The sequence below is a fragment of the Colius striatus genome, chromosome 2, assembly GCF_028858725.1.
Source record: "Colius striatus isolate bColStr4 chromosome 2, bColStr4.1.hap1, whole genome shotgun sequence".
In the NCBI taxonomy this organism is placed as follows: domain Eukaryota; kingdom Metazoa; phylum Chordata; class Aves; order Coliiformes; family Coliidae; genus Colius; species Colius striatus.
The window spans coordinates 64,720,839-64,744,497 of NC_084760.1; the positions used below are offsets into that span (position 1 = coordinate 64,720,839).

Genomic DNA, 23,659 nt, shown 5'->3' on the forward strand with positions numbered 1-23,659 from the left:
CTATAGATTATCTAACTGTTTTTAAAAGAAGGTGTTAATCACACCTTTAAAATAATTTTAAACAGTCAAAAAATAAGACCTAAAATAAACATTCCAAACCTGGCACTATTGGTACCGTTCCATATCTTCATCTTATGATCGCTATATTAAATTTTAGTAACAATGTCTTGTCAGAGGTAAAATATGTATTAGAGAAATAAGCTACAACTGTGTTTATATACTTCAGCATTTTAGATTTCAGTGTTGAAACATTTCCATATAAAAGTGCTATACAATGCATTTTTCATGCTTAAATGCAATAGGTTTCCATGAGTTCTATTATAAAGAAGAAAAACACAGAGGTAGGATTTTCATAGACAAGTAAAACATTTGAATTTGAAGAACAATGTATGCTTCCTGTTTCCATAGTACACAGGGCATTTTCTGGATGAAACAGTGAGAATTATAAAGACAGTCATGATTTTACAATAACATGGAAAAGGTTAAAAAAAAGAGCAGTTTTAGAGATATAGGAATATTTCTCTTTCCTACAGAGGAAAAACTTAATTTGGCTTGAAGAAACGTTAGCAAAGCGCAGGAAAATGCACAAGTAATGGGAATATATGGGGTTTTTTTCAGTATAAAACAATTACCTGCATCTTCTAGGCTTCTAATAGACATGACTATCTTCAAATTTCCTGTAGAAGAAAAAATACAGGCTTAAGACATTCTTGGTATTAAGTACTGAGCTGAAGAAAGTATTGTGTTCTTTACAGTAGAGGACAGAAAATCTAATTTATCCATTCACTGGAAAAACTTCATGTTGTGTCGTAAAGGTTTGAGCAATCACATTTTGAAGAGCTGTGCAAATATTTTTAAAGTACTTCTATTTCTAACCTGTAGATGAATAACTGCAAGTCTAAACTAATGCAGTCTCACCTTCCTGAATTGGTAAAAAGAGCTGTCAGTGTCCCTCTTCATTCCTATGCCTTTGTTAAGCCTGGATTATCCCTGAATCCCATTGGCAAATCCTCTCTCAATGCCTCTCTCCAGCTAATGCTTTTAAACTCCAGCCCTCTCCTTAAATGTTTCAGAGACCAGAACCAAATCCTGGTCAGGGTGTCACCACTCAGGTATAAGAAAGCATAGTTAAATGTGAGTAGGTTTCCAAATCCATTAACACCAGTGGGATACTGCTCAAGAATGTTATGTGTGCCTTCCTGAAGAAGAAATCTGCGGACCAAATAAATGGTTAACTTCTGTAATTGCCGTGATTTGCCACCTATCAGACCATCACCAGATTGCAAGCTACTCTGTGTATTGCCAAAAAGACCGGCACAGAGAACAGGGAGCCTGAACACCATCTCAGTGCCTTGAGACCATTTCTCCTATTAAAGGAGGACTGTCCCTTCCAGTTTTCAAGGAAACTTATCTTGAAAATAGATTTTGGCTTTTGTTTCATTAGAAAGGATGTTTGCTTACTTGTGACAACAAAAGCAACAATTATGGCTTTTGTTTGTGTTTCTTCCTCAGGAAAATAAATCAAAACATCTCTAAGGAACAAATGTATAGAAATAGCTGGAGTATAGCTCGAGTATTAGCTTCAGAGTATGGGATATAGGCTACTGTAATGACTTTACTGTAATGAGAAACTGTCAGAAAAATGGGTAGAGCACTCATGCTTTCTCCACTAAATAAAACAAAAGAGGATAAAATAGTAAAGATTATAAAAGAAAAAAGCATAAAAAAGCAAAAATAAGTTTTTATTTCTTTGTAATTAATAACACTTTCAAAGAACAAATGGACATTAGTAAAGCCTCATGATGACGTTAAATGGAATCACTAGTGTGCCACCTGGTATCAGTTATTTGTTTAATAGAATGAATAACGTATCAGTAGTTAGGACAGCAACAGCTAAAGGCCTGTTAGTTTAGTTAAATATGAATAACATATTTTTCAATTGTAACTATGGAGAATTCTGCTATAGCATGAAATAACAGCAAGCTACCAAATACAAACCAGAATATTTTAGGTCATAATGTCATTCAGCTTTGATGTGCTAATGACTTTTTAAATAACTCTTTTGTCTAACTCTCTAAAAGAAAAAAAAAAGAAAAAGTAACCCAAGTTAAAACTTTTCTACATTTTCCTAATCCACTTCCACAAATAAAAAGTGTTGCTACAAATGGAAAACAAAATCCTTGTGCACGATTTACGATATATCAGAAGTGGTTACTACAGAGTAGGTCTGTAGTGCCTTATGAAGAAATGTAAAGTGGCAAATCATTTTTGGGAGCTGAGCTAAACTTAACCAGAAGTCAATAATGATGCCAATATACAAGTAAGGATGCAAAGGAAAATATGTGGCTTGAGAAGCAGAAACAGAGACAAGACGGAATGTTCCTCACTGAGTGAGTGTAATGTTATTAGCTGTCTTCAAAGAAAAAGAATTTTCTCCTTATTAGACAACTTTTTTTCAGATGGTGAAGAATAAATTTCTAGAAGATGGGAGTATCCCTTCTGTTCCATTCTCCATTGAGCGCACCTTTAGAGAAGAAATTTGCCAGACATGGAAATATGACAGCAATGGTTTTATTTGAGCAAAAGATGATATTCATATACTTCCAACAATTTTCTGTTCTGGACTGAGACCTCTGTTACAGAGTTCAACCCATTCTGCAGTCCTGCTATTTTCAGAATGTTCTATATAATTTTTCAACCTACACTTTGAAACAGGTATAGACTAATTACAGGGATTATTGATGGCTTAAGTTTGGTCAGAGTCACTCTCCTGGGGAAAATAAATCCCTTTCCAGAACCAACATAATAATTTCTGGTTTGGTTTGAGCTTCCATCCATCCTGTGTCAGAGATGGCTTTATATTTTTTTTTAATTATTATTTTTTCCCTCCCCAGTGGGAGACTGGCATAACTGGAGAGATATTAAGACACTGTAAAGTTAGCTTGTATTCTGTTTTCTCCAGTCAAGCCTCTATCTCATCTGCCCGCATCCACAGTCTAGCTTAAGCTGACAACAGACTTCCATTTTTCCACTGATTAATGTTTCTCCTTTAGAAAACACTGTAAATACACCTTTCAATATTGCTCTTCATCAAACGTAGACAGAAACTCCCTAAATTACAAGTACCACATCTTTCAAACTAAGGAACTAAAGATGATAAAAACGAATGTTTTCTTTAATATGTTTGGCACAGTTCAGCTCCACTGGAGTGACTAAGACGAGCCCACCTACACGGATCAGAAGCTGGATGGGAATTGCACTGAGCACATCATTTGATGGGAGCAGTAAAGTCCTGCCTGGTCAAAGGCCAAACCAGGTTTCCCAGTAGGAATGTGGCCTGGGAGCCAGTTCTCCCAGTCACAGTAACTGCACTATCTGCCTTCTTCAAACTGAGACATTTTACTTCTCTGAAAACTTTGAACACAAGAAGACTACTGGGAAACCAGGAGCTGTATTTATGTCAGATGCATCTACTAAATCAAGATTTTAAAAACTTTCTAGTTGGGAGCATTTTCCTGTCACTCTTTTTCCTGAGGTGCCTTTGTGTGCTGCATGCACGGGATGTATATGCAGGCTGACTGCAGAGCTCCAAGATTACTCCTTCTTTTCCTTTTTTTTCAGACCATTAAAATGGTTACACTCAACAGTTTTAAAATAAAATTTGGCAAAATACAGCTTTTACTACCTCTCAATTTGTAGCTCGTATTACGGTTCTTGCAAGTGAACAAATTGGAAGCTTATGTCTTCCAGGCTAAATCCTGAGTGCACCATACAGAATAAATATTGACTCTAGCGTAAAGACTAAGGGTCAGATCCAGCTCTGTTTTAAATCTTTTCTGTCCAGCTCTGCCAGCACAAAGATGTCCTAAAACCACAGTAACTGGCCCCTGAAGAATTCATATTCTATAGGGCAAGCATTAGCACAGACAAGCTGCAGTGGCTCCTATAAAATCCTTACACTCATGCACAGACTGCTGCCAAAACCCTTATTAGGCAAGTCTAGTTTATGTCTGGGATAAGCTCAGCAGCCAAGCAGCCTTACAAGAAAAAGAGGCCACCTCTGAGCTCTTCCCCACCTGCAACTGAGAAGAAAATTGCCTTGGCCTTTCGGGAAGAAAGACAGCACACCTTTGGCTTGCTGTCTAATCCCACGTTTCTCTCTGCTCCACTAATGATATTTGCCAATGAGCTGTCTGGTGTTGACAATCCTGGGGGGAAAAAAACCCCAACAAAAACACTGAAAACTCTTTAACAAAACAGGGATTTATACCTTCTTCTACCTACGCAAAATCACAGTTGGGCTAAGTCTGAAGATGAGCTCTCAACAAATGTTCAGTATGCATCTATGAATGATTTAACTGGCATGAAGATACACAAACACTTCTTCATCCTTCTTTGCAAGTCTATACATTCACTCATGGGCTGAGGATGTTATGTAGCAACATAACAAAAGGAATGCATTCCTAGAGATATATACTTTTGACATTTTACACAGCTGAAAAAAAAAATATTACGAACTTTGACAAGCTTTTTTATACTACTTAACACCACATGTCCGGTCTTTGAACTTACTAAAAAGATAGGGAAGAAGAAACATTTCTTAAATTTCCCAGTTCTGTAAAAAGGCTTCCCACTCTTAATCAGAGAGATTCTCTTTGCATTTCCAACAACCCTGGTTTTATAGCTGGCCTTCAACCTGTTAGAACACCTCTAGGAACAACAACAATTCTGATGACAACCACTGCCACTTGGCAATGTCTTGAATAACGGGACAATGCCTGTGCTTTTGCTGCACTTTGCAGGAGCTGTAAGACATCTTTTTACCCATGCAACTCCAAGATGGCAGCCCTTTTAAAACAGGCTTATATTTATTTTAATCTACCACTGTTTACATTGTAATTACTGTTGTTACCTCTTCACATTTGAAGACTCTACTCTAATTTGTTCATTTAATTCCATTCCAGATGTTCTGATCTGCCCTCCGGATTTCATTGCGTTATTGAATGTATTGCCATAAAACCAGACAGAGAACCACAGTTTTGAAAATGTCCTGAAACACTTAGAATAACACACATTTGTTTTTAATTTGTGCAGCTGAAGTAATCATTATAATGTATTTTTTTAAATGTCATTTTAAAGTACTATCCAATACAAAAGCAAATACTGCACAGCAAGTACCCATAGGGCACTGTGAATTTACTATTAGGTGATCAAACAAACTGTACTAAGCTTGCTTGAGGAGAAGCTACAGGGCAGAGGTATGTTCTTCATTGCTACGCTGGGTAAACCCTTGTGCTCACACGGATTCCCCAAGAAGCCAGGAACTGAGGAGACTGACTGAGAGGATCCAATTACAGATGTATCAAGGGTAGACTGCAAGCTCCTTGTGATCAAACGCCAACTTCAGGCTTTTACTCCTGAGTTTCTATGAACACACGTTTGTAACTCTGAGACTTGCTGGTTTCAAGGGACAGAATCTGTGCATATAAAACCAGAAGCGGTATAAAACCTGGTATCCTGATTTGTGCAATTATTATTTCAGCACTTGCATTAAATCCAGTTCCTATCTTGAGAACTATCTAGAATGCCAGCCATTGAGAAATGTCATGTAATGGCACCTTTTAGTTAACTGTATTAGTATTTACTATTTCATCATTTTATACCTTTACCAAACTCACCTTAACCTTGTTAATTAAGATAATTTACACTATTATCTGAGATCATTATCTGAGTTTGTTGAAGAAAATAACCAGAACTTGTCTGCTTAAAAGCACACCAAAGTCAACTAAGAAACCAAATAAACAATTAAACCTGTTGTCCTTTAACACCTACTAACCTTAACTGTATGAACTTTTACCTGTCTCAGACATTTCATATAAATGTTGATGGGTACATGCTGTGAAGATGAACAAGAATCTCTGTCCTCTGAAAGTGCTCCTGTCGAATGAGAGGTCAGGCACACTCTTGTCACTTCTGTGGTGACCTTACAGAAAAATCAGGGCTGAAACAAGAGTCTCTTGTTTTACTTCAAGAAACTGACCAGATACGAGTTCTGACTCAGAGTGACTGAAAGGAGACAAACTACTCTGACAGTAAGTAAAAATAAGAGATCTAATTCTGCTCTACATTATCCTGGCATGACTCTTAAGCAATGAGTTGCAAATCCAAGGACATAAAAACAAACAGAAATCATTTAGCGTTAGGCTCTTACGTCCTATGTACTAAGTATGTAACATTATTTGTTACTACATGAAAATAAACTAAACCAATAATTCCAAGATGTCTACAGAGAAATTCATAACATATATTCCAATAAGTGTTCAACTACAAAGTAGTAAGAAAACATGGGTGATTTTCTTTAAGAGATGCTGGCTTGCATCATAAATGCTTAGAGCACACCTGCAGCAAAACACGCAGGCTTTACTATGTTATGTATCTCAAATATAATTTTAAATTACAACTCTCTATAGAAAAACAGCACTCCCCTAAAAAACTCAACTTCAAGTTAAATGTATTTTAAGAAGTCATAGGACAAGTCTAGAGAAGAAATCCTTTAACACTGACCTTTTCACTATAATTAAAAGGATTGCTCACTTACATACATCACTATTTCCTGTTTCAGCATCATACAAAATGTACACATTAGTACCACACAGGAAAAAAATGTATAAAAAAAGCTTTCTTTTTGCCAAAGTCCAACTGAGCATGCTTATTTCCTTAGGATGACTATAAAAAACAAAATAAGAGAGAAAAAGCTACACAGGAGTCAAATTCATCTTAAACACTTCCTATACAGGTTGACATTTTCAAACAAATCACAGTTCTTCTCCTTGAATTCAACAAAAACCTGCTCTCAAAGAGATGCCAAAACAGCTAACAGCACAAACAATCTTGTCAGTCAATTAGCAGCTAATTGATATCTCTGATCCCACTGCTTTTAACAGATAAGGTAAATATTTTGTTTCTGGTTGTCTAACCTTGCTGTGCACAAGTAAGAGTCTCTCAGAGTCTGTTGGAAATGCTTAAGCACTTCAGATAATATAAAATCTACCTGTTGTGGCTGATCATCTTCGACATGGACATCTTGAAGCTATCTCTATTCATAAGCAAAGGATTTGGACTATTCAGATATGAAAATAAAAGAATTATACAAACTGCTAATCTTACATTGCTACTTATTTCCTTGGGGAACAAATTTAAAAAATGAGAATGGATGAGTAAAACACCAATCATTTCCCACACAGAATCATTTCAGCTGGAAGAGATCTTTGAGGTCATCAAGTCCAGACTTTTTCACAGCCCTATCAACCACTAAACCATTTCCCTAAGTGCAACATCCACCCAATCTCTTAAACACCTCCAGGGATGGTGACTCCACCACCTCCCTGGGCAGCCCATTCCAATGCCGGACAACCCTTTCAGTAAAGAAATCCCTCCTCATATCCAGCCTGAACCTCCCCTGGCACAACTTGAGGCCATTTCCTCTGGTTCTATTGCTTGTTGTTAGGGAGAACAGGCTGACTCCTGCCTTGCTACAACTTCCTTTCAGGTAGTTGTAGAGAGCAATAAGGTCTCCCTTGAGCCTTCTTTTCTTCAAGCTAAACAGCCCCAGATCTCTCAGCCGTTCCTCATATGAGATGTGCTCCAAATGTGATGGCAGAGCACTGGCAGATCTGACAGACAGCACTTCCAGTATTACTAAAATTTCAGAAGGCAACAAAAATATCACAGTTGTTTTGCCTCCCCATCCCAATTTCCTTTGAATCATGGTATACAGTGAGTTGTGGGAGTGAGAGCAGCTCCCATGCAGAGAACAGTCAGAAACAGCTGCCCACTGCTAAGATCTTCTTTAAACACTATTTTGAGGGTTTAAGTTGGGTTTATATGATGCCTAATTCCATCAGTCCTAACCTGCAGATGAATGAGTTTCTTTCAAGGGTGAGTTAAGTGATAAATAATCAGTATTTACTAAATACCCATTAACCATGTATAATAGTATTCAAAGCAGTGCTGAGATGCAAATGAGTTCTTTATTTTTGGCCTGCTCTCATCAGCAACAGAAAATCAACTCCATCTCGATTTTTTTCTGAGCCGCAGCAATTGAACTTAAAGGATACCATGTCAAATTGTAAACGTCTGAAGTAGTTCCTGATCACTATTTGTAGGATATTTTTTTTTTCACCCGTAGTGTAGAAAAGAAATGGATCTTTGGCCCTGATGTTGGCACCACACTTTTATTGTGTAAACAAACAGGCTCCCAAAAAGGCTAAATACCTAAAATCTGTGAAAAGCAAAGGCCCATAACCAATGCAGTAGTTAGGCTATGCAGTGCCAATGGGATTGTGAAGAAAGTTCTGCATTTGCAAGAACTTGCAAAAATTACTGACATGAAAGAATTTTTTCTCAATTCAGTGTAAAGAAACATGCTAATCAGAAACTGAAATTTTGCGCCCTATAAAGGATAGATTAACTAAACTATGAATTTAGCAGCACTCGTGAAAGATAAAGTGTATGGAAAGAGAAAGATTTCACGCTAACATGGTTTGTAGTCATTTCTAGATTTACAAAACATCATCTACAGTAAGAAGGGTAAGAACAGTGTCACTGTGGAGTTCAAATTGCTAAAATTGTCAGACGTAACAGTCTTCCTAACTGAAATGAAATCCTAACTGATGAAATCATTTTCACATAAGTACTGCAACCTTGGGCAGCCATTAGGGACAAGAGACCTGTGCTCATAAAGGCCCTGCTAAGATATCATATAGCTCTTCCCCAAGGTTTCCCAGGGAAAAAAACACAATTAAAAAAAAAAAAATCAAAATTTGTGTAAATATTGCATCATTTTTAGGTACAAAGTACAACTCTGTTGCAAAATAAATATTAGGCCTTTGCCTAACATTTTCATCTTAGAGGGAAAATATCACTGAATTTTCTGGGAAGTGAGGCCTTTTTAGCTAAAAGTTACGCAACCCTAATTATGCAACCATGGCAGATTTTGCGAACAGCTACGCTTCTTTTCACACCATGTCAGAAGAAGCCACTTATATTTCACACGAAAATATCAGTGTCTTTCAAACACTTTCTTGAATGAGCAAATGCACTGCCTCTGATGGACGCTCTCCCCCTGCAAAGAATTACATAGGAAGACATTTATAGTATCTGAGCTTGTGTTTGTTTTTCACTCACACCAATTATTATACAAGCTTATTTTAAAACCTGTCATTGTTTACTAAGCCCTGTGGTCACTACATGTCAAAACAAAACCAGACACATGCTAAAAAGCAGTAGGACGTTCTTACCAATTTTTTTTTCATTTCTTGCACTTAAAGTAGAATGAGTCTCCGGAGCAATTTTTTCTCAATCCATTTTGAACATTTTGGTAAAGTTCAACTGAGATCAGCTATTAATCCCCAAATCTTATATAGCACACAGATGTCACAACAGCCACTACTCTGCAGCCAAAATGTTTCATTTTGACTATTGACTCAATTCAGGGGTTTTGCTGTAGCAAATCTAGTCACCTAGTATTGCCTAAAGATCCTGACCGCTACAGCAGTAATTCACATTAATTAAACTGCACATTTAGGGATACAGCTTTCTTTACAATCCTCAGGGTGCCTAGCAGGGGGTGAAAAAAAAAAGGGTGGGGGGGAAGTTCTTTAAAATTACTATGGACATATTTTACAGTACTTTCTTCTTTTTTATTGCATGAAGTCGGTATGTATAATATGCAATTGCATCAGAAAAACTCTTTAAAAAACTCAGTAGAATATGCATATGCTTTCTGCTGCTTTTTGTAGCTATACACAAAGTTTTTACTCTTTGCTGTTAGATTTCTTTCTACAAAACGCAAATAAACTGTGTTTATGAACATGAGCACTGAAAAGAGGAAGCTCTACACCTGCACATAGAATCTCAGCTATTCCACACTGTGTTGCTACTTGAGGGACAAGCCAAACTGACAGCTCAGTTACAGATTCTCAACAAGCGCAATGCAATAAAACCAAAAACATTTATTGGGAAACAAAACTGTTCAGGTTTCATGATGACTTTTTATCAGACAATATCAGGGTGCAGTACAGGGCAGTTGTAGTACAAACAGCACCTTAAAGTTTCATCTATGTCTCTCACGCCAGGCGACTTTTTGAAACTACTCCAGGGAAACCTGCAACATGTAACCATTATCCTGCACTCAGTAAGTGGCACGATTGGCTGCCAAATCACTCCAGCTCAGGAAAAGTCAAAATAAAGATAGCAAAAATCTTAATTTCAGCCACCAGGTAAGACCTCAGAAAGCTCTAAGAGGACATTTTAGGGCCTGTTTGGTCTGTCAAAAGGGAAAGCAATCGCCGCTCAGCTCTAGAAAACTCAAGATAAATTTTGCACAGGGTTCTCCTTCTCCTGCATCATGCTTGGCACATTCCACCAAAGTTAGTTTTCTTTCCATTGTCAGAAGTGGAAGTGAAATCATCTAACAGTCTGTCCCAAAAGTCTCTTGGGTGCTTGTGTTACACAAACGACACTTGCATACAACAAACAAAAGAAAATATCACCAACGTGCAATCATAGAATGGTTTGGTTTGGTAAGGACCTTTATTTAAAGATCACTGAGTTCAACTCCCAAACATCCCCTCGTCCAACCCCTAAGATCTCCATTACAGATAGGGAAATGAACACACAGAGTATACGCACAAGCATAAAGAGCTTCATGTTTGCTGATCTACCCCTGAACTAATAGATTACCAAATGTTTCCTGGGATAGCTCCTAACAATTTGAAACACTGCATTGCAAACCAAAAGCATGTAGGCTATTTTCCTTAAGATTGAAGTGCAATGTTTTAGCAGTCAGACCGTCTAAGACAATTATTTAACTTGCTTATTCAGTTGAACTCTTCTCCCTACTTCTCTGGTCCTAACCCCCACCCACCCTAGGATTTGAGGACACCCTGTTCACTCAGAGATGGTGAATCACTACAAGCCAGCAGGCCCACTCGGTTCCTCAAAAGACACAAAAGGTGTAAAAATAGCTTGTACTAATGAAGCAAGTACAGCGTCAGCAGCCAGATGAGCGTGGGTGATCAGATAAGGGTCTGTCGTTGCAAAGGGCAAATTATTAAGAGAATGCCTCTCCCTCTCTCTCTTTTTATTAAGCTTTGTTCTTCCTTTGCTGAAAGCAGCTCTCTGCAATGCCTGATAAATGACACCTGATGAGATTGACTCCTGTAATTGCGAGCTTCATACCGGCACAGGAAGCGGTGCCCCAGTATGAGCTGAAGGTACAGTGGAGGTGTCACATAAAAAAAATAAATAGAGGCAAAAATAAAGCCTAAAAATAGCCAGGACTACCCACTGAGTATGACTGTGTGGATATATTTAGCTGGTCTAACACCAACTTTTCTTGTTAAAAACACAATCTTACCTTTATGCAAAACAGCTTCCTGTTTCTAAACATAACTTGAGAAACTTGAGGAGGAGGGAAAATTCAGGTTTTGAAATTTTCCCTTTTTCACTGAGGTTATGAGAATATTAAATGTGCAAAGATCAAGTGGATCTTCCACAAAGGCTTTACATCTTGACATCTCATAAGCAATAGGTGAAAGTTTGCTATTAAGACATCCTGATACAGCCCATCAGACTAGGAAATTGATTCAGAAGCAAAACCAGAGCTGTACCAGCAAACTTCACCAGCAACCAGAAATGAGACTGAGAGCTGAAGGAAGGGGGTACACATCCTATGCCAGCTCAGCTGCCTGAGCCAACACTGCCCTCAAGAGATGGCTGTGCCCCACCAGAAGCAGACACATAGTCCTAAAGACTGATACAGTTGCACTTTTACAGCCCGGTTCTGCAAGTCTCATCTACTTTACAGTAGATGAGTTTACATCACTTTACCAGAACAAAGAAGCTTTTAGGAAGGGTGTAAATATAACTTACTCCCATTTAAGGCACTTCTATGCTGCCTAATAAAGTGCCATGAGTATAAACAGCTGTTTGGCCAAGTGATACAGTTTAGTATCTTACCAGCAATACTGAGAAGTGCTTCCAACCAAACTTCTGATTCCCAGATACCTGTACTTAAAGGAATTAATGAACAAGTCTTTCAAGTGCTGGTGCTGCACCTGCGTATGCCAGCTGGAGATGGGTGCTCAGACATCACATGTCAGCGATCTGCTCTATTCAACTGCAGTCAAAGGGCTGCCTCTCGACCAGGCACGGGAACGCCATGCCGAGCCCCAGCCCACCTCCCCATCACCAGCACCTGCTAGCCTTGCTCACCCATGGTGCCATACCGACCACACTTTGAGCCCACTGCTCACCCCACCTTACTGTGTCAGTCCTGAAACTTTCACAGGTTTAAACTGCAACAGGATGAGATAAAAGTATCTTCAGCATAGATGTTCAGAGATGCTCAGCTTCTGCGTGGCAGGAATTTTGCTCCCCCTAACCCAAAGGGAAGGCAAGTCAGATCCCAAGGACTCTCTTAAGAGTGTCTGCGACTATTTAATGTACATTACTGCAGTGTTACTACTGAAAGTAATATAAGTGCCAACTTTCTAGTGCTTCACATGAGCTGTGCAAGGAAATGGTCTTCTCTGTGACTGTTTTTTTCTACTTAATATCGTGATTCCATGCGCTGATGCTTACATGAGAGGTTTGTTTCATTATTATGCACCTTGAAGTAAGACAGTGCTTCCACAATGGCATTTTCCACAAAACTAAAGTCTACAGTCAGCAACAGCATTGCTGATTTCACATCTTGGGCAGGGGCACCCCACTGTAGGCAAATGGAAGCAGCAGACACCAGCACAGGATAGCAGGGGAGGCTGCAACTGGAGCTACAGGAGGCAGTAAGAAGCTACTGCGTTAAGTGAGGAGGGGCTGTGCTGAGATTATCTCACATCTTCCTACATCCTGCTGCAGGTTGCTTTTCCTGCCGCAGCCTTCTCCCTCCCACCCCTATGCGATGTCACTTTCACCAGTGTGCACTCCTCTCCCACTCACCAACATGTAATGTGCACCATGATTTATGTCACCTCTCCAATCTTGCTCAGCATCTCTGAGGTGTGAGCAATAGAATCATAGAATCATTGCAATTGAAAAATACCTTTAAGATCGTCAAGTCCAACAACTAACCTCACACTGCCAGGTCCATCACTAAACTGAACCATATTCCTCAGCACTTCATCTGTGCATCTTTTAAGCATCTTCAGGGACAGTGACTCCACCATCTCCGAGGGCAGCCCATTCCAATGCTTAATAACCCTCTCAGTAAAAAAGTTCTTCCTAATGTCCAATCTAAACCTCCCCTGGCTCAACTTGAGACTATTTCCTCTTGTCCTTTAATTAATTACTAGAGAAAAGAGAATGACTCTCACCCTGTTACAACCTCCTCTCAGGTAGCTGAAGAGAATAACCCCAGTTCCTCATCCACTCCTCATCCTCAGCCACTCCTCATCAGACTTGTTCTCTAGACCCAGCTTCATTGCCCATCTCTGGACATGCTCCAGCACTTCAGTGTCTTTCTTGTAGTGAGGGGCCCAGAACTGAACACAGTGCTTGAGGTGTGGCCTCACCAACACCAAGTGCAGGGCAACAATCACTTCCTTCGTCCTGCTGTCACAGGCTGATACAGACCAGGATGCCATTGGCCTTCATGGCCACCTGGGCATACTGCTGGCTCATGTTCAGCTGCCTGTCAATTAACACCCTCAAGTCCTTTTCCACAGGACACCTTTCCAGTCACACATCCCTAAGCCTGTAGCATTGCATGGGGTTGTTGTGGCCCAAGTGCAGGACCTGGCACTTGGCCTTGTTGAACCTCATACAACTGGCCTCAGCACATCAATACAGCCTATTGAGGTCCCTCTGAAGAGACTTCCTGCCCTCAAGCAGATACATGCTCCCGCTCAGCCTGATGTTGTCAGCAAACTTACTGAGGGTGCACTCAACCCCCTCATCCAGAACACTGATGTTGTACAGAACAGGCCCCAATAGGTTCAGTCTACAAAAGGTTAGGATTAGTGCTTTACTGGCAATTAAAGCAAGCAAGTAGCTCAGATCACAAGTGATTTTTTTCCTCATAAAGACCTGTAGGAGGTGAGAGCAGATTGCCACAGGCCTGGTGCTTGTTGCACACTGACATATGTCCTCGCTGCTGGGTGAAAGGGCAGGTTCAATTAGGTGTCTTGTATTATTAACATTCTGCTGCTTCACCTGTTGATCATGTATCGTCCTCTCAGGCTCTCTGCATCCCAGCTTGTGTAAAGCACTGACATCTGCGGAGGCACTGCTCAAGCGTAAATCTGAAGGAGATGGGATATCTTTCTTTTACAGACTGGAGCAAGGAGGGAAATGGCCAAGAAGTCAAACAGATCACTGTAACTAGGACCCTCAAGCTAAAATATGAGAAATACGAGATATCTGCACTGCTGGCAGTAATAATTACAATGTATTATTAACAAAACTCAGGTTTCATCATTTACTTGACTCAGGTTTCAAGTGCTGATTTCACTCTAATCATCCTCCACACTACATCCAGCATTCCCTCAGAGCTGACTTGGTACTAGCAAAGAAAGCTGCTGGTAACTATTATGGTGAAGAGAAAGCACAGGTAAAAGTGAGCTGTAAGTACCACAATCAAACACGTGCAAAAAGGCACAGATACTAAGTTGCTCAAATCTGGGGCAATCTCACCACTTGGATCTGACCTTGTCAGAAAGAGGTAGCCTGTAAGTTCAAAGCATCCAAGAGGAAAGGGCTCACTGTCAGTGTGTGCTGCATACGGCACAGCTGACGTGCGCCTGCTTCTGCAACGGATTGACTCCATTCCCCTCAAAGGTGTCAGTAAAGTCACAACTCCTCTCTTGGATCTCAAAACATGAGAAAGGCCACCTACATGTTTGCTATAATGAAGAAGCCAACTGTCTCAGTCACGACCCAATTGCGGCAACAAAAGATCCTTATTTGATTTTGTTCCTCTACCAAGCTCATCATCAGAGCAACTAAGATCTTCAAAAGCTTTTTCATAACCTCCAAGTGTGAGATGAAAATGCGATTTTAATTGTGGATCAGTGAGGTCTGCTTGAGTAAAATAACCCCAATCACTTGGATGCAACTGCGTAACAAACACCCCTCTTCTAGTGGGGAGCCTAATTGCTCTGCTAGCACTAACAAAGAGCTGTCAGTTCATTAGAGAAAGCTGGAGGAGCTGCTCATTGCATCTTCAGAAGCTGGGAGTATTTGATTGCAAAAGTGCTATGGGTGTTTGATCCAAAACTCAGCCTCTGGTTTCCGAGCAGCAAAACTTAAAAGCAAAGAAGCTCTCAATCTGCTGCTTTTCTTCATAGCTTTCTTCAGAGTAACAATTCATTTATCTCCTTTGATCTGTTCAAGGATGTCAAATCGTATCTTAAGATGGGATCTGGACTTTTATATTCTATATAAACCTCATAAGCAAAAAAAAAGTAGCAAGAACAAAACTGATATGACACAAACCGTAGCTTCACATGACATGTCAAAGAAGCTGGCAGTTATGTTACTATCCTGCAGCCTGATTGCACCAGGACCTTGCCAGGAACTGAGGAGGTCAGGTGAAGGCCACAAAAAGGCCATTAGAGGTCAAAGGCAGCCATGCTTCCTGTTGGCTGCTCAGAGAAGATTTGGATGGCAGGTGACAAGGCAGATGGCAGAGGAAGCCTACTTCCATATTATCCAACAGGGAAATGATTTGCTGAAACACAGTGAAGGGGAACAGAGCAGCCAGTCCTGCCAAGATGTCCAGGAGCTCCCTTTGCCTGTCACAGTAGCTCCCACGTGCAAATCTGCATCCCTTCCGGAAGCTCAGGCTGCTGTGCTCGGGTTTGTCTATCCACCCCATTTCTTCCCTCAACATACAGTTTGGATAAATGATTGTCATGTTTTAAGAACATGTATTTGTGTTTCATTTTCCCTTGCAATCACCTTTAGGCTGAATACTTTCTGTATGGAAAATATAAATCCTATTTCAGCCAGGTACCTGGCTCAGCAAGCCTATCAAGAGGAGCTTATTTTCTCCTACTCATCAACTGCACACGTGAATGCATCCCCATATAGGTTCAGGCATACCTACATGAAGATTTTCATTTGCCTGAGTGTTTGCTACTGAATGCACTCAGCACTCAGAGAGACACCTCAAGCACATCCAGTTATCTTTCATTTTTTAAAGAAAAAGCTACTTTAAAAAGTGTTGCTGAGGTTGCTTATAAAATGCATCACCTGTGGGTTCAAATCTGAATCCTAATATTGACATGAAAATTAGAGGTACAAAGAAGAGAAACTACTTTCCCCCCCCCCCCCCCCGCTCTCTTTTAATGCATTTGAATCAGCTTGTGTGAAGGTGAATAGAAATCTTCCAACAATTAAACGGAAAATGGATCAAAGCGGTACAACATAAGCCTTGAATACAGTGGAAAACTCCACATGGGTTGCCTCAGGAAAATCCCTCAAATGCAGTGTTAGTCCGTGTGCTGAGGGCTTGGGTAGGTCAGTTTTTTGCATAGCCAGGACCACACTCTGCTTTTCAACCAAGATGCTTGTCAGGATTGGAAACCAAAACCTTTTTTGACAGGTCATGAATTCAATAACTACAGCTGGTTTACAGGATCTCTTTCCTTCTGCTAGCAGCCTCATATAGAAATAATAAAAGTACTGACACTGTAAAATACTTCTGAAGGTATCTTTTTAATCACAAAACTGCTGCAAGATATTTCTTCTACAGTAGCAGTAGCAATGAGTTCAGGGAGCACAGGCCACCTATCAGCATTAAGAGCACAGCTAAAACCACAGGTCCCAGTTGTTAAAATGCTGCTTGTTACAGGAATTTCATCTATGCTAACTCTCCATTAGTGTAGTCAAGTTAATAACAGCAAGAACAAACAACAAGGAAAAAGTTAAATAAGCACCAATATAAATGAGACAGGATTGTTCACTGATGTTGTAAAGTCCTAATAGTGCTGATCCAACCATAAGCAAGTCTAGATTTATAGCAAAGGAAAGAGTAAGCGCATGAGTACCCCACAGAAAGTTTCTACTTCAAAACACCAGCATTGCCTGAAAATCAAGATCATACCACTGAAATTTCCACCCATTCAATACCTTTGGTTTCCTCTTTAGTTTTCCATTTCTCTCTACAGTGGGCTGAGCTGAACTAAGATTATTTTACTGCAATTTTCAGCAAAAGTAGATACAGAAGGAACTGTGGATGAGAACTGGCCCACAGGAGACTTAAGTCTTTGTCCCCCTTGAGAAACAGACACTAAGCCAGCTTGGGTAGACTCTGAGTCCCATTTTTAATTAGAGAAGGTGAAATCAGGCAAACCTACCTCTTGCTCAAATACTACTCTTTCCTCGGTATCCCTCTGTTCTCCAGAAAAATGGTCTTCTCCCTGCTGGTAACCATTTATGCAGGCAAAGAATCCAAACTCTTTCCCACTGTGTCCTCATCATCTGCATGTTGTCTACCTCTCTATTGACAGCTTCCAATAAAAGCTTCCTTTAATAGAGTTGTCCTGACTCACAGGTGGGGGGGGGGTGGAGGGAAGCTGACCTTGCTGCAGCATCAAGAGTCTCTGACGCATTTAGGGAGGCTGTGGTTTCAGGGTTGAAAGAATTCGGCCCTGTTTTCGACTAAGTTTTACATGTTTAACTTCCAAAATACCACCCTATAGCTCCACGTCCGTTTGCAACTTGATGTTGTTTAGTGGTTCGACTTAGCACTATTCAAAGGCTTTAGCCATACACTTGGCAAATTAGCAGCACTCACCATCAGAAGAGAGTTTCTCAGAAACGCAGCCACCCAGGCTCCTGGCTGGCTCCACCTCTCGTCCACCCACTCCCAGTTTCAGACATTTCACATTCCAAAACTGGAAGTGTCTATGCAACATAAGGTCATGTTATTGCACAACACACTCCGCTCCTTCTAAGAGCCACTGCATCCTCAAAAGTACATCAACTCTAACAGCAAGAGAGCTGTTTACAGTGAATTTCTATCTGAGTGGGAGTATTTTCTCCAACAATCTTAGAACAAGGACATTAAGTGTATGACTCTTCCTGCATTTGGTAAAATTGTTACCAAGATGGCATTTATTTCATACTTCCACATCAGCATTCCTTCCCCTTTAAGCTGCCTTTTGAAAAATGGAGAATTAATTTTTACACTTCCCCAAAGTATTTTTGTGCTGGATAATTTTAGGACATGTCAAACAGAACAATTTCTGCCTATCTTAAATTTAGAACTGAGGCCATTAGTAGCTTTTGCAATGCAACTGTGAAATACAACTGATTGTCACCAATGTGTGTTTTGCTTTTTTTTTTAATTTCCAAATGGTCTGAATAATTGCTATAATCCCTCCTGCACTTTAAATCCTGACAGGTGAAAAAAACCCTCCAGTTTCAATTATAACACCATTTCTTTTAGTAAGGGGGATTAAAATCGAGTTAGGCTTTATTTTTTTCCCCAAAGGGCAATACACAGATAGAAACGGTGGTGTCACACTGTGCTATCGTTGAAATTGTGTTCAGCTTTTCAGTTACCATTCTATCTTGGCTGTTAGAATGGAAAGCCTAATTGATGTTTCCTTGAATGCCAGTGAGCTGTATTGGTATCTCCTATGAGTTACACTGCTATCTCCTAAACACATCAATTTTTTATGTATTTAAATAATGAATAAATGATCAATCCTTACCTGCCACCTCTTCTTTCAATTCACATCTGTCCCCTTCATCCTCAAGACTAGTAGAACAGCTGAGCAGTGGGGATATAGAAGGGTCTGAGGACAGGAGGCTCCCAGCACCCTCTGATGAGAACGGGAATGCTGGCATGGCTACTGGCTAAGGCAGATCTCAAAAAACTCTTTTGATTTCACAGTCAAGCAAATTCCTCACAAGATGTCACTGTCATCCTCCCAGAAACGAGAAGGTTCATATCCAGAAAACTGATTCAGGCTACACAGTGAACATTGTGAGCACCAAAACAAACCAGTAACTGAGTGAGAGAGAGAGGTAAATACAGAGAATCCTACGAGAGTGGCAGAAATGAGGTACAGAGGAGGAGTTTTGCACTTGTCTGTTTCATTAGATGCACTGGCACCTTGCTCTGCTGTATGTAAGGGTAGCACAGGACTTTCACTCTGAGTCATTAATTTGGAAGATATAACATGATTGAGGCTCAACTGCCCCTCATCCCATGGAAGAGATAACTTAAAATGGAGCTAACAGTTTAAAGTTATGTATCTGTAAGAAAGTAAAAGGTTAGATTTAACCACAACTCCCTTGCCTTTCTGAGAAGAACAGAGGAGGCTGCCTGAAGGAAAGCTAGACATCTGCCATGCTGCTTCCTGTGTGCATGAGGTGAAGAAATCCGTGCCAATCTTCAGCCTCATGTAGATTGTGAGCTTCCTCCAGTGCAGTGGCTGTTACGCAGCATGCGTTCTTGTACAACCTATTTCCTTCTGAAGGACATTCCCCTTGTGGAGAGCAGAGACTAGTGCTCTGTGCATGCCACCAGCCACAATCATCAAATCTGCTAGCTGGTGATCGTGAAATATAGCCAAAGGTTTAAGTACTTTAAGTAGAACTGGCGCCATGTCTAAATGAGAACAGGATAAGGAGATGATGAAGGACAGCAAGATGATGATTCATGAAAATCTGGAGACACAGTACCATAAGGAAAACATATCATCTCCTACAAATCTTGGTGAACTATTCAAACTGTTAACTTAAAAAGTAAAACTGGTATGTGCATTCATTTGTTCATAAGAGGTCACTGTGTGATACAATTAACGTCTTGGTGTCAGCAACATTTCTCTCCCTGACCATATATTCAGTACCAGGTGTCCAGTCATCTTCAGTCATGTCCCAGCAATTATCCAGCTGCCTTTCATAGGGACAGTTAGGGCAGGCAACAAAGCCAGATATGTGTGGGAGTCCTTCACTTTGATTGTGTGACCTTAGACAATTTTACAATCACTTAAATGTACCTACTTTTTATTCCCCATTAATCTCAAGTGCAATCCAAGAGTTTTACAACCCACAGAGACGTTTTAAATAACCAGTAAGAAAAGCACAAAAAATCTGGGAAACTCAGTTTGAACAGCAAAGACTTAAGTTCACAAATGGCCACAGCTACTCTGGTTTCCCAGACATTGTTTTTTTCAGTAGTTAGTAGACTTTTTCACATGAGTTACTACAATACAGTGTGGGAGATGGAGAGCTGTCAAGGTGACCTGCCCACAGGAACTTCTTAATCATAAAATTTTTGTACTGCCATTTGTCAAGGGATGAGAAGGAATAACAGGCAGATGCAACTTAACAGCAACTGAAACTCTTTTAGCTCAGTTCAGCTAATCTTTGTGGAGTGGAGTAAGGTGACTTAAAAGGAAGTATTTCATTCAGAGATTTCCATGGGAAAACAAAAGAATAAAAATAGCAATATGGAGATTTTCCAGTGGAAAACTCGTTCTTGTGGAAATTCCGTATTCAATTGACAAATTGTTTTTATGGGAAATTCCTAAGCAGCTGTAGGCACAGCCTTCATGCTGAGAAGTTTAAAAGTAGCTCATGTCTGACCCATTGCCCTCAGATTTCCCACATCAGATAAACTGCAAGGGTAGAGTCTTCATCTTTCCCTTACTCCCATGCACATCCTACAGTTTCACCACAGGCACAACAGTATATTGACTGCAGCAGCAGCATATACGTGGTTACAGATGAGATGCTTGAAGGATTAATCTTTTAATGTCTCAAATCAAGATTAATTACAGGCTCTTATACATAAACTGCCCTTAGTGCTCTGATATTGGTAAAGCCGTTACTGACTTCAGCAACAAGTTTATCTGCACTAGGGACTGGAGGCTTGGGAGAATCTTAAACGAAGCTACTCATAGTAGACTGCATCAGGGTGAGAGAAATTGGGGCTGACTTTCATATGATTATGTAAGTGGTGACAAATCATGGATGTAACATTACAGAGAGTAAGACAAAACATTTTTTGTGAGCTTGCCAAGGATCTTCTAAATTTGCAGGAGGTGCACTGAGTAAGCATCTCCTTTACAGAGTGATATTAGGAAAGCATAAACCATTCATTATAACCCATTTTCTTTCTATCAGCCACTTTAGCATGAATCATAATACTGTGTAAACAGGACAGAAACCATATTTATGGCAGGGCTCAAAGTACCCCAGAAAGTCAAAGAAAGAAAAAAGCTTTTAGAGTAGGTGGGACTGTATAACCTTTCATAGTCCACAAAGGTGCTGAGCACCTAGATCATTCACCTAAACATTTGCAATAACGTACAATATTTCTGTACCAGCCTTGTCTTTTCGCATCAGTGCATTTTTAACACAAAACAAAATGTAGATCCCCGTGAGTAAAAAAGTTAATTCTACTGACTGCATAGGACTGGTCTTTGTTAACTTGTTCTCAAGTAAGTAGACGTTGCCTCTTTCTCCACTACCTCCTGTCGACATAAAGCCTGTCCAACAGTAGAGTGGGCCCAGCATCCCCTAACAGTTGAGCTGGAGGAGCTCAAGCACAACAGAGCTGTGGCACGAGCAGAAGTCTCAAGGTGCCATTGAGAAGGCTGTCGGCAGTTGGCCGTCTGCCAGGCGCTGGAGGCTGTGAGGTGAAGGAGAAGACAAAGGCCGCTGCTCAGCTGCTACAGTGACCTTCATCTATGCTGATCTGTGACCAGAATGCACCCTCTGCCCATGCTTGTGTTTCTAAATCACACACTTTCTCGGCTATTTGCACATTTACACACATATGCTACCAAGTTTGCACACATGCACAGCCCATGTCAGTGCTGCACACACAGCTGACAAGTTCCCATCTAGCCTGAACCACAAAGTGCCTAGTCAGTTAACAGCAGGGGTACTGCTGCTCTGCACCCAGGGAGCACAGCAACCACATGTGCTCATCAAGGCGTGCAGCACAGCTGTGAACATCACACATGCCAAGACTGAACTGTAAGCAAGACATCAGTTCAGACATCAGTTTAAAAAAATCCTGCATCTTTCCACCTAAAGGAGTTATTCCTTAGGGGTATCACAGTAATAAAATAGAATCACAATGAAAACCTTATTGATACAAGCCTTGTTATTGAAGTGACGAGAAGGGATTTTCAGACTTAGACACTCGAACGAATACTTCATATGCTAGACAGTGTAAGCTGTCTTTTCCAGTATATTACAGAGATGGTCATTCTAGAGTGAAACACATGTGACAAGAGGGCCCAGGCTCTTCTCCATATTCTCTGCATACCTGTTACTATCAAACAGCTGCTCTCAAGTCTACAGTTTCCTGTGCAGTACAAACTGCATACCACTTCCCCTACGGAAAAAAAAAAAGCCTTGCTTGTTCTTAATTGATGATGGAAATACTGTCATATTTTCCACTAGCCAAGCTTGAAACCATTACTGAACGAACCTTCATTACATTTTCCACAATATTTTACAAAAATGTCAGGAAACAGCTGCAGCAGAAATGATTAACTGTCCTTATCACCAGGGCTTCGTTGGCCAACTTCAAACTACATAGGTTTTCTTCTTTCAAAAGTCTACATTCAATGATGTTTTTTGTTATTCTTTAGTTGTATCTCAATACACTGATTTCTCTTCAAAAGTATCTGAATACACAGGTTCAGTGGTGCATAGACATTTTACGACCAAGTGGAAGAATGTGTACAGTTTGGAGCTGCATACTTCTAGGAAAAGATTGCTTCCTGCAGATTGCTCAGCTGTGCCTTTCTTGGATCAAATTCAATGAAATTCACAACTTGCAGTCAAATTGTATTTGCCAGTCAGACTGAATTCATTACACTGACAAACTCTCCTTGCTGCATTTTCCTATACCTTTTCTCTCTTGTTCTACTCTTTCCTTTCCCCTTTTCTCTCCCCACACTTGCACTCCAACCTCTTCTTTGAGTTATACCATGTGTCAAAACTCATCATACAATATCCTGTACATTTTCTTGCAAAACCAAGTAGAACAGTGTACATCATCATTCCAAACATACAAACACCGAGATGCTAGGAGGCTTGGTACAAAATAAGAGTGCAGCCATCTGGAGATAACTGCTAGTATGGATTTGAGATTCCCAGCCAGCTGAAACTTTGCAGTCTCAGAACTTTCCAGCGAAGCATCAGTGAGCAACAGACTCTGCTCACACAGATTTGCACAGGGCACTGGATATTACGTAATTTCTCAAAAATGTAGATTTTTTGCATTCCCGATAAAAACGCAGAAACAAAAAGCAAGGTTCACAGGAATAAAGACTGATAAATTCTGCAGTTTCTACGTTCTATTTTGAAGTATTTAGTTTAGCACTGCTACAGAGCAGCATGTTACAGTAATTCTGTGTATATGTCACTACAGAATTAAAATTGTAATTGTTCACTCTATGTCTTCATTGAAGCTGTAAGCCTTCAATGTGTAACCTGAGGATATTTTTAGATAGAAACAGAGATGCAAACAGGTATAGGCATATATTGAAAGTTACATAAAATGAATCCCATCAAGGGTGGTTCAGCGTCAATACTGTTATCACATCCTACTCCTAACAAAAAGGTAGGTTACTTGCAGTGATGACACAGCCAGATAAATACACGTTCATATAGGTATTAC

At 40.2% G+C, this 23,659-nt stretch overlaps 1 protein-coding gene across 9 annotated transcripts in view; it reads right to left on the reverse strand.

The window, feature by feature from the left end:
* HIVEP2 (HIVEP zinc finger 2) overlaps positions 1-23,659 on the reverse strand; it is a 142,053-nt gene that overhangs the window by 26,176 nt on the left and 92,218 nt on the right. For all 9 annotated transcript variants that reach the window (XM_061990835.1, XM_061990833.1, XM_061990834.1 and 6 more), the window contains one exon: positions 633-677. The gene's annotated coding sequence lies outside the window, so the exon portion shown is untranslated. The remainder of the gene's footprint in view (positions 1-632; positions 678-23,659) is intronic.